Genomic DNA, 11,163 nt, shown 5'->3' on the forward strand with positions numbered 1-11,163 from the left:
GGAACAGATGAGGGAAAGAACTGTTTAAAAAAGAAGATATGATTAGGTATCATATGTATTGTATGACAATAATCTGGAGTAGGAGGTGTATTGCAAAGTGGATTGGAAGAGGGGGAGGGAGAAAAATGTACAACAATAAATGAATATTAAAAATAAATTAATTTTTAAAAGAATAGATTTGATGCATTGATCACAAATAACCAAAGACCAGATGAGTGGTGAGCAGTTCAAAGACTACAGATAATCTTCAATCTAGGATACATCTCAACATCAGTAAAACAAAATTCTCACCACTAGACTCATAGGCAACATTATGATAGATTTTTTAAAAATGAAGTTGTCAATAATTTCATTTTACTTGGATACACTTAACACCCATGGTAATGGCAGTCAAGAATTCAAAAGATGTGTTGAACTGGGAAAATATGCTGCCAAGGACCTCTCCAAAGTGCTAAAGAGCAATGATGTGCCTTTACAATGTAGGTAGGGTACATCTGATCTAAGTCGTGGTCTTTTCAATTCCTTTCTGTGCATTTGAAAATTGAACAAAGAATAAAGATGACAAAATAAAAATCAATGCCTTTGAATTATGGTGTTGTAAAAGAATACTGAATAACCCACAGACTGTCAAAAGAACAAACAAGTCTTTCTTGGAGGAAGTGCAACCTGGTTGCTCCTCAGAGGCAAAAATAGTGAAATTGTCTCACACACTCTGGACATGTTATCAGGAGGAGCTAGTCCTTGGATAAAGACATCATGGTAGGAAAGGTAGACAGTCAGAAAAAGAGAGGACCACAAGATGGATTAACATAGTAACTGTAACAAATGGCTGGATAATCATGATCTCATGTCTGAGATCATGAGGCTGGCACAGGTTAGGGGAAAGTTCAGATCTGTACTCCGAGTTGTAGTCAACTTGACAGCATATAACAACTCTCTCTTGTTTTACAGTTTGCACTTATAGGTACAGTACTTGTCTGTCAGTATGCTGTATGGGGTAACTTATATGTTGCTGTGATGTTGGAAAGTATATCAAATACCAGCAGGATCACCTATGGTGGTACTACAATACACCTTAGACTTCCACAAAAAGCAAACAACTCTGTCTTGGTAGAATTGCAGTCAAAGTGTTTCTTAGAAGCAAGGACAATGCAGTTTCGTCTCTCATACTTTGGACATTTCATGAGGAGGGGGCAGTCCCTGGAGAAGGGCATCATGTTTAGAAAAGTAGAGGGTCCAGTAAAGGGGGAAAGGCCCTCAAAGAGATAGATTTTTCACAATGACAGCAATAATAGGCTTCAACACAGCAGAGACTGAGGACCGAACAGAATCAGGTACTATTTCATTCTTTTGTGCAGTCTCCCTATGCATTGGTCTCAACAGCACCTTAATATGAGCTAACAAGAACAAGAAATGCATGTCCATGAAAGCTAACAAGGATGTTTCACTTAACATGAACAAGAAATGCATATCTATGAAAGCTGGACAGAGGATAAGGAAGATCAAAGACAAATTCCTTTATTTGGATCATGCCGTTGACACAGGATCCTGACTACTCTATGTACTGCCAGATGAATTAACAATGCTGGAGAGGGTAAAGCTGGAGTGCTCCTTGGAGTCAAGGATTCTAGAGCTTCGTCTGATATACCTTGGGCATGTTGCAAGGAGGGACTGGTCCTTGGAGAGGGTCATCATGTTTAGGAGAGTGGAGGGACGGCGCAGGAGAGGAAGACCCTCAATGAGATGGATCGATTCTGTGAGTGGAGTGGTGGGAATGAGTGTGTTTAAGACTGTGAGGTTGGCACAGGATAGAACGGCATTTAGGGCTCTTATACACAGGGTCACTATGAGTCACAGGCAACTCGATGGCACATAACAACAACAACAATCTCTGAATAAGTACAGTCAAAATGCTCCTTAGAGGTGAGGATATGGTAAGACTTCTCACATACTTCAGCCATAATTATCCCTGGAGAAGGACTTCAAGCTTGGTAGAGGGTGATCAAATTCGAGAAAGCCTTTCAACAAGACAGGATGACATAGTGGCTTCAACAATGGGCTCTAACAAAGTCACAGCTGTGAAGATGGTCAAGGACTGTACAGTGTTCTGTCTTGCTGTACATAAGGTATTTGTGAGTCAGACTCACTTAGCACTTATTATACCTAACACCAATTTGTGGGACATTTTACTTATTAACTTCAGTATAAGTCAGTCTAGTTTTTCAAGCATGTCCATCTGGAATTTGGGGTGCATTTGCATGAACTTTAGAAGTCAATCTGGAGAGATTAGACTTCTTTATGATGTTGCTTTGTCAGCAATATGAACCCTTTCCTTTCATCAAAACTTCTTTGATGCCCATTTATTTAATCTAAATTTTTCTTAAAGCATTTTTATTTAATTTACATGTTTCTTCTATATAAATTTTTCCACCCCTTGTATATGTCATTTCTGTAGCTTCTGGAATGACTTCTTGTTTCCTGTTACATTCTATGGTTGGCATTTGCTGGAGTACAGATATCAGTGCTTGATCTTGCATCCTGCTATCCTGCTGAATCCACTTATTAATTTTAAAATAACCTTTGCTGATTTTGTTGGTTTTCCACATAGATGAGCATAGCATCTATAAATAATGTCAGCTTTATCCCCTCTCTTCTCATCTTTATACCTTTCACGAGTGTTCTTGGCTGGACATGTAGTAAGTGTCCAGAGGACCATTGCCATTTTCTATTACAGTTGTCATGGGTAGGCAATGATGTCCGGAGACAAAGTATGTAAGAAATGAAGGAGTGGGTTTCACATTCTCCCCTGGTGATGCTCCTGTCCGCCTCTGCCCTCAGCTCCTGTTTTCTCCCACAGGCTACGTCAGAACATCCTTCTTCCTCCCCAACATTTCCCTGGGGATTTTACACTAGTTCATCAACACTGCCATACATCCATCTCTTTCCACAGTGTCTCCAGAGTTCAATTTGGTGGGAAAGAGAGCTAGTCAACCAAAAATCCCCATGATCTTATTGTTCTTTAGAAAATTTCTTTGGCTGCAACAACTGTATTAGAGGTGAGTCTCACGAGATATTTGAATATCACGAGATATTTGAGTAGAGGCTATTACCACAAATGAGTTGTTGATATGCCAGAAAGAAAAAAAAAGTGTCAACTGAATGAAAACAACAGATGGTACTGACATGAATGACATGGTCATGAATTCTACATTTGCATAGGAGTAAAGGCTAATCTCCATTGTTGTGGCTTGGGCAACCGGGTAGTGCCTTTGACTGCAGTCGAGTGCATGGGAGCAGGAAGAGGTCTGGAATGGAAAGAAAGGATGGTGGTGTTGCTTTGGGTGTAAAGAGAGTTATAACCACACAAGACACCCACACTGAGTTGCATTTGTGGTTGGAGTGACAGAACTGGTATTCCTAAAAGAAATCTGGACTGGAAATCATCTGCATACATGAATGATAATGGGAACAGGTGAGTTTTAGCTGAGTGCTCTTGGATGCTGTGAGGAGGGAGAGCACAAGATCTGGAATATCCCTAGGGACCACATTTAAAGGCTACTCTGTAGAAGAGACAGACAAGGAAGCAGGAGAAAAATCAGAAGAGCTGCAGGAGCCAAGAGAAGAGAATGTTTAAAGAATCCTGGTCAGGTGAGAAATCAAGTCAATGGGCACTGAAAAGAATTCCTTGCATTTAGGAACATGGATGTCAATAGAAACTTCTAACCATCTTGTTGTTGTTGTTGTTATATGCCATAAAGTTGCCTACAAGTCATAACAGCCCTATGTACAACAACCCAGCCCTATATTCTGTTCTATCCTGTGCCAATCTCATTGTTTCTGACACACCTACCCCCATTACCTCAGTCACTGAATCAATCTATCTCATCAAAAGTCTTCCTCTCTTGTGCTGTCCCTCCACTATCCCAAGCATGATATCCCTCTCCAAGGACTGGTCCCTTCTTGCAACATGCCCATAGTATGTCAGATAAAGCTTCAGAATCCTTGCCTCCAAGTAATAGCCTGGTTTCACCCTCTCCAGGATTAACCTGTTTGTTCTCCTAGCAGTCCATGGTATCCTCACTACTCTACTCAAGCACCACAGCTCAAAGGCATCAATTCTCCTTCTATCATCCCTACTCAGCTTTCTGATGCAAAGCAAGTAATGGCAAAGACAATGGGCTGAATCAGGCACTCCTTAGTGTCTAGACTGACATCGTTGTTCTTCAGTACTTTGGAGAGGTCTCTGACAGCAGACTTTCCCAATGCAATTCATCTTTTAATTTCCTGGCTGCTGGTACCAAGAGTGTTGATTATGGAGCCAAGTAAACTGAAGCTGTTAACAATCTCAATTCTCTTCATCATCTATCATGATGCTGCCAATTGGAAATACCTTTCATCTGCTCTTTTCTGTAAAATGCTTGTCTGTCAGATACTGTTCTAACCCCATTAGTGGAGGTTACTGTTTTCACTTTTATGATAATAATAAATGGCCTCATTAATGCTGAGGTCATCTTACAATGATATGGCATTTTATACTTTTTGTCAACAGTTTATCTTCCTCAACTTTCTTTTGTTTCATGGATGTTATGCCCATAAAGCCTTTTTTTTAGGGAATTAGAATTGTTTTCGTGATGAAAAGAAGACTCACTACAGAGGTTATGAACAAGCTAAGAGTCTTCAAGTTCAAGAAAGCCTGTGTAACATCAGTTCCAAGAGCTTCCAGATAGCATCTGAAAACAGTGGGGAAGAGGTTCTGGTTCAGACGTAAGTGAAGTCAGAGCTGCCCAACCACAGAATGCGTTGACTCCAAAGATAAGGAGCCACCCTCACCTATTCTTTCTGAGATCTTGTACCCTTTCAATTTCATTGTTCCATTCCAGTAGCGTAGCACTTCTACAGAGAGAAATGTTTTCCCCTGTATTTGCAAATGGGGGAACTGAGACTCCTAGAAGTTAAAGTACATGAAGATCACACAATTAGAATGGGGAAGGAGCAGGGCACCAGACCAGGTCTTCTTACTCTGAAACTAGTCCTTTGCTCACTGGAGAGTTTCTGTATTGATTAAGCAGACAAGGCAATAATTACTGCTCAAAAGAGGGAGGACAGAGTGTAGGGGCTGTGGGCTTAGACACGTATGACTAGGGGCTTAGGTTAGAGAGAGAGCAGTCAAGCAAACAGTGACTCATTTTCTTCAGCTCATGAAGTAGAAAAGGTGACTATTATAACCTCACTTTACAAATGAGGAAACTGAAACTCGGAGGTTCAGAGATTGCAGTTGAAAAATTGGGTTCTTCCAGTTAATGCTGACTCTCCAAAGGCTGCACTTTGAAAGGCTTCAGCAGAAGAACTGCAACCTCAGGCGCATTTGTAGCCATGATTATTGATCAGGTGTATCTGGCTCAGTGTTCTCGCGAGCTGACAGAACACTGGTCAGGGAGCCTCTGTCCCTGTGTCCTTGCTACCGTGATAGCCTTGATGCATCACGTCCCTGCATCACCTCAGCACTGCCTATCCTCAGACTTGGTGACAGGCTCACAAGCTCAGCTACTTTTTCAGCTGTGCCACTGTGTCAGGAAATAGAGACACAAATGGCCACGTATGTAGGACAAGCTCTGAGCAGTGACATCATGTAGCTATCACAGAAGTAAGGACAACCATAGACTGATCAGACACTTCAGAAGCTTCAATCCTGTAGGACTCAGAAAGTCACCAAGAATCACAGACATTTAGGGGAAGTAGGATAGAACCCCAGGAGAGAAATAGAGGACTTTCTGCAGATAACACAAAAGATTTAATAAATATAGTCTATCACACAGTGAAGTACTATGCAACAATGAACACAGAGAAATACTATGCAACAATGAAACTATACAAAAGTATTCACCTACAAAAAAGTTGAATTGGATGAACGAAGCAAAGTGAGAAAAAAACATATGCAGAGTGATGTAAATTGCATGCAGTTTAAAAGCCTGTAAAGCAATGGTACACATTGTTTAGGAAAATATATCCACTTATGTAATACAGGTATGAAAGAAATACTTGAGAACACTAGTGGCCTAATTTCAAGAACTGACTAGATGGTAGGAAGAGGTGTAGGAAAAGGAAAAGTATACACAAGGGTTTCTTAGGATATGTTAAGTACAACCAACAATTGCCTAACTTGCAATCAGTTTTATACTCAAAGACGGTAACACGTCATAGCTATTGTGCCCTTTGCTGAATCAGTCTCTCCTGAGAAGAGGTGAGGACACACCTTCTGAGGACAAGAACTGAATATGATCCACATTCATTTTCAAAGAACTCAGTAGTGGTAGTAGAGGTAACGACAGTTATAGAACAGGGTTCAGATCCTTTGTTCATAGGGTCGCTATGTGTCGTACTCGACAACAGCACATAACAAGTTAGGAAGTACTAAAGACATGTTTATTGAGGAGCCAACAGGAAAATATCAAGAATTTTTTTAATAAGCTAAGCCTTTCAAAATTTGGCTGAGGTTTCCTGACAATAGCCAGCACCAACCTGACAGTCCTAACAGAGGAGTCGGAAGCAGGTTCTCCTGTCTCAGTTGAAGTTTCGGCTTTCAGCTGGCTTCATCCTCCGCTAACATCAACTCTTAATTCATGAGAGACTCTTGAGCCAGAACAACAAAAGGAAGTAGCTCCCAACCCACATAATCAGTATTTATTTCTATATTAAACTCCCAAGTAAATGAAAACATGATGGGTCAGGGAAACTAGAGAAAAGGACACAGAACAACCAGAATATAAGTAGAGTATCTTGACACCAAATGTCACTGAAAAACTTGTGTGTCAACTGGTAATCTAATTTGCTCTGTTAAGTTTTTACCCAAAACCAAAAAATACTACTTTAAATAGTAAATAAGCCACTAGGTTTGGAAGTCATTTGCTACATAGAAATAGTCTTTCAAAAGAACTGCTGAGGTTTTTTTTTTTTAGCAAGTCAGGGGCACTACAAAAGTGATATTCCTCAGATTATCATGTGGCCTCCTCAAGACCAAGTAACTATATTTATATTTTATCGGCAGAACCCCAGGTAATTAGCACAAACCAGAAAGAGCTCAAAGCCTCAGATTCCGTGGGCAGGGCAGGCTGCATATTAGTAATTACCATACAGTCTCAACAGACCATTCTTGGTCAACCCTGCACTTTTAAAAAATTACATCTGCTTGTCTCAACACGACACCTTCTGAGAACAAAAAGCAGACTTCCAGGATTCTCTGCAAACATCCAGAGCTCAGCTGGATCAAGGGAAGTGGGCAGCTGATACTTGATGCTTCAGAAAAGAGGAAAATATCCCCCTTTCTGGCTGGAGTTAGTGCACAGCCACAGGGGGATGAAAGTCATTCATGGAACAGAGAGCTCTCATCTGGCACTCTCCTGGTAACCTGGTAAGATGTTGCAGGTTTGATGTCTCACTTCCCATCTTAGATTCATTCTCCAAGACAGCACAGAGGTGAGGGTGGGGTGGTGCAGATAGAGGGATGCTTCCAAAAGAAATAGCCAAGAAGGGGGGTGGGGGGTATACACTTGGCAATGCAAAGGGAGCAATCTTTCCCTGAGCTGCTGTTTTCAACACTGGTTCAAAAAGAATGCTCTGCTGCTGAGTAGAAAATGGGCTTTTCCCCTAAAATAGGCTCTCAAATTGTCCACAAATTGAATACCTTGCAAGAGGGAGAAGGATGAGTTTGGAAGTGGAAATAGCTACAGTCTCCTGGGTGGAAAATGAGTGTCTTTAGTCTAATGTGCTGTCAAGTGCTCTACTCCTGATGGCAGGAAGACATTGTATTACTGGGTTGGGCCCAAGGCAATATTCCTCTTCTCCTTTTCTTTGGAGTAGGGAGCTCTGATGTCCTGGTCTATAGGAAGCTGAGCTACTAAGAGGCCAAACTCATCAGCAGCTCTGCAGGAGAGAGACGGGCCTGTACCATGGACCTGGACAAGAATGAATAGTCTGTCTCGGAAGGAGTGCAACCAGAATGCTGAGGCTTTATCTCAGCAGTGAGCACGGTCAGGACTTCATTTCACACATTTCAGACATGTTACCTGGAGGGATTAGTGCCTAGAGAAGAGCAGCATGTTTTATTAAGTTGTTGTTGGGTACCATCAAGTCAGAACTGACTCACAGCTGACCCACAGCAGGTGTTCAGAGGCCATTTAATTGCATGGAAGGAAATTGTTCATCTTTCTTTTTCAGAGCAGCTAGCGGATTCAAACCATGTGTCTTCGGGGTTGCAGTGCTGCTTCTTACCACTAGATCATTAGAGCTCCCTTTATATAAAGTAGAGGATCAGTAAAAAAAGAGACCCTCAACGAGATGGATTAACACGGTGCCTACAGCAGTGGGCTCAAACAGCAACCACAGTCATGCCAGCACTTTCATTCTGTTGTACAGATTGGTACTAGTGGGAACTGACTCAACAAACACAATCTAGCAGCAGTCTGTATGAGATCGACTTAGTAAAAGTAATGCAAAAACTTAGATAGGAATCTTAGAGGGCAGTGAATTTATCTTAATGAGGTAGGCACAACTCAGAAAAGGAGGTTGAGAAAGGGCACACACATGGAAGAATGTGGTCAAAGCTTCGGATTTGTACACATATATGTATCGGTGGGAAATGTTTTTCTGTGTCAATTTTTCCAGCAATAAAAAAGTTCATTTTAAGAAAATATGCTGAGAAAGTAAGTCACAAACAGACAAATATTTCCTGACCTCACTTAAATGCAATAGTTAGACTAGATAAGCGTGTTCTTCTACTTGTTAAGAGCCATCAAGTCAGCTCAGATTCATGTCAGTGCTTACTGGCTTTGTAAGGGATGGGGGAAAGAGAGTGTCACTGCTTAGGTGATGCTGAGGTCCCGTTAAAGGTAATGGAAAATTTTGGAAGCAAATAGAAGTAAAGGTTACATAACATGGTGTATTAAAAAATGAATGTCTATTATAAAAGAAGGGGGGGGACCCAGATAACAGACTCAGGCTACAGCAATTATGTGATCTTGAGCAAGTCAGTTAACCTGTCTGGAATGCTATTTCTTCTGCTGTCCAATTGATATAATGCTTTCCAGACCTCAAGAGGCTACTTAAAATGGTTAGAAGCCTCTGTGGTATGACTCAATAAAGGGGTAAGTTTTATTTACATGCAGTGCAAAATGCTTTTATTCCACAATTACCCAAGATAAAGGCAGAAGGGAGATGAAAGTAGGAGAGCACATACCACAAAAATTCTGAAACCTCAAATGGTACAAAAATCCACCTGACACAGATGACTGGAATCCCATCTTAGCCTTATTTTCTCATTGGCAGTTTTTGATTGGTATGATGTTTTTTTGGATTGGAATTGGGGAGGAGGAGGTCTGTTTACCTGGAGTATTTGTCTTTTTCTGTTGTCTCTGATGTTACTATGTGATATAAATCTCCCAGCTAAGAGCTTTTTATAAGAACAATCCTCCATATGAGCTGTCAAGAGCCAGAATAAAGTTGTCTAGGTTAGCAAACAGGTGGCCACCAAAGTCAATGAACAAATGAAATTACGGAGCCCACTGACAAAAACACAGGAGAACATGGCGCAACTTACAAGCATCAATTCCAGAAGGCTAATTGCTTTAAAAGCCTGGTCCTGGTGAATGGCAGATCTTAATTAATAGAGAGCTTCGTGGCTTCCAGAAGAAACCCTCACAGCTTCATTCCAATCCTCCAGATCTGGGTTGGAATCCCAGAGCCACAGCAAATGACCTTGGAAGTCTCTCCATGTACAAACAGGACCACTAGCATGTTTCTTGGAAGGTCTAAATGAGTAAATTCTGTAAGAGGCTTATCCACATGCTTAGTATATAGTAAGTGTCCAATAAATGGTGGGGGGGGGTAATCAAAATGCAAACAACAAACCCAACTTGACTGCACTTGAGACTTTCAGACTTACTGTTCTGTATATGACTGATTGGAACTCTCTGATACAATTCCTTTGCCTTCCCAACAATTCAGTAGTACCTACTGATAGGACTCCTTGGCGTCATTTTACGGAGTTCTTTGAGGTAGTTAAAGGAAGTTGTGCTGCTAACCAAGGCAGCCTCTCGGATGGTTCGAATCCACCAGTAGTTCCTCTGAAATAAGAGACAATCTGCTTGGGAGTCACAGACTCCTGCAAACCTGCTGGAGGCTCCGCTACGAGTCAGTTCCCACTCGACTGCAACGGGATTTACACTGTTGGTGGGGGAGGAGGACTGTGCCACAGAGAAGTGAGGTGATTTCCCCAAGGTCACAGTGAGGATAAACAGAAATGAACATCTGGGTCACTTGCCAGCCTCCCACCAGGTCGGTTGGCTTTGTAGGCTCTGAGAGCCGGGGGTTGAATCCCCACAGCAGCGGCACAAGACCAAGGCTGCCAGTTCCCAAAATGTTTTCACATTCTCCCAGCATGAAATTCTCGAGACCAGCCTTCAGCATCCTCAGGGCCTGGGGCTGCTGATGTGACTCAACGCTTCCAGCACACTCGAGCCAGGGTCTGGAAGTGCATGAGGCCCAGACGCCAAAATACAAACCTACCCACACCTGACCCCAGATAGGCCTTCCATGAGGCCCCGGAAGCTCATTCTGTCTGCTCCGGATAGGAAAACTCGGCCACAAGTGGAGAGCTGGAACATTCTGCGTAAGAGTTTCCAAGACCTGACATGCATGCATGCTGCACACCTGCCGCTGACTTCCTGCCCGCCTGCTGAGCGCAAGGGCAGGTGCCCGCATTGACCACGGCAGAGCCTTCCCCACCATGAAGTCCGTCATGGCGGAGCTTGCAGCCCCAACCGCTGCTCAGTCATATGTCCACCCATTTCCCTAGAGAAACTGCATGAAGCGACACCAGGAACGGGAGGAATGATTGTCATTATTTGAGCGACAAAGCCCTGGACACAAACACCTGAATTGCCTAGGCTACTAGAACCCTCGACTCCTAGACCACAAGAAGTAGAAAAATTTGGGAAGATTTCTTTGAAAGTTGAGGAGACCCTTGGGCACCATTCTAATCCAGAGACAGCAAATTTTTTCTGTAAATAGTTTGGAAACTGCAGACCACATCTGATCTCTATAGCACTGATGTTCTGGTGTTTTGTTTTATTTTTAAGGCTGTTGAGAAAATACAGAAACCATTTCTTC

At 42.1% G+C, this 11,163-nt stretch overlaps 1 pseudogene; it reads right to left on the minus strand.

Moving 5' to 3' along the window:
• LOC102862435 overlaps positions 1 to 10,794 on the minus strand; it is a 13,442-nt pseudogene extending 2,648 nt beyond the window's left edge.
• Positions 10,795 to 11,163: the final 369 nt, after the last annotated feature.

This window comes from Elephantulus edwardii, unplaced genomic scaffold (assembly GCF_000299155.1).
Source record: "Elephantulus edwardii isolate Elephantulus edwardi_28Jun2011 unplaced genomic scaffold, EleEdw1.0 scaffold00092, whole genome shotgun sequence".
NCBI classification, from domain to species: domain Eukaryota; kingdom Metazoa; phylum Chordata; class Mammalia; order Macroscelidea; family Macroscelididae; genus Elephantulus; species Elephantulus edwardii.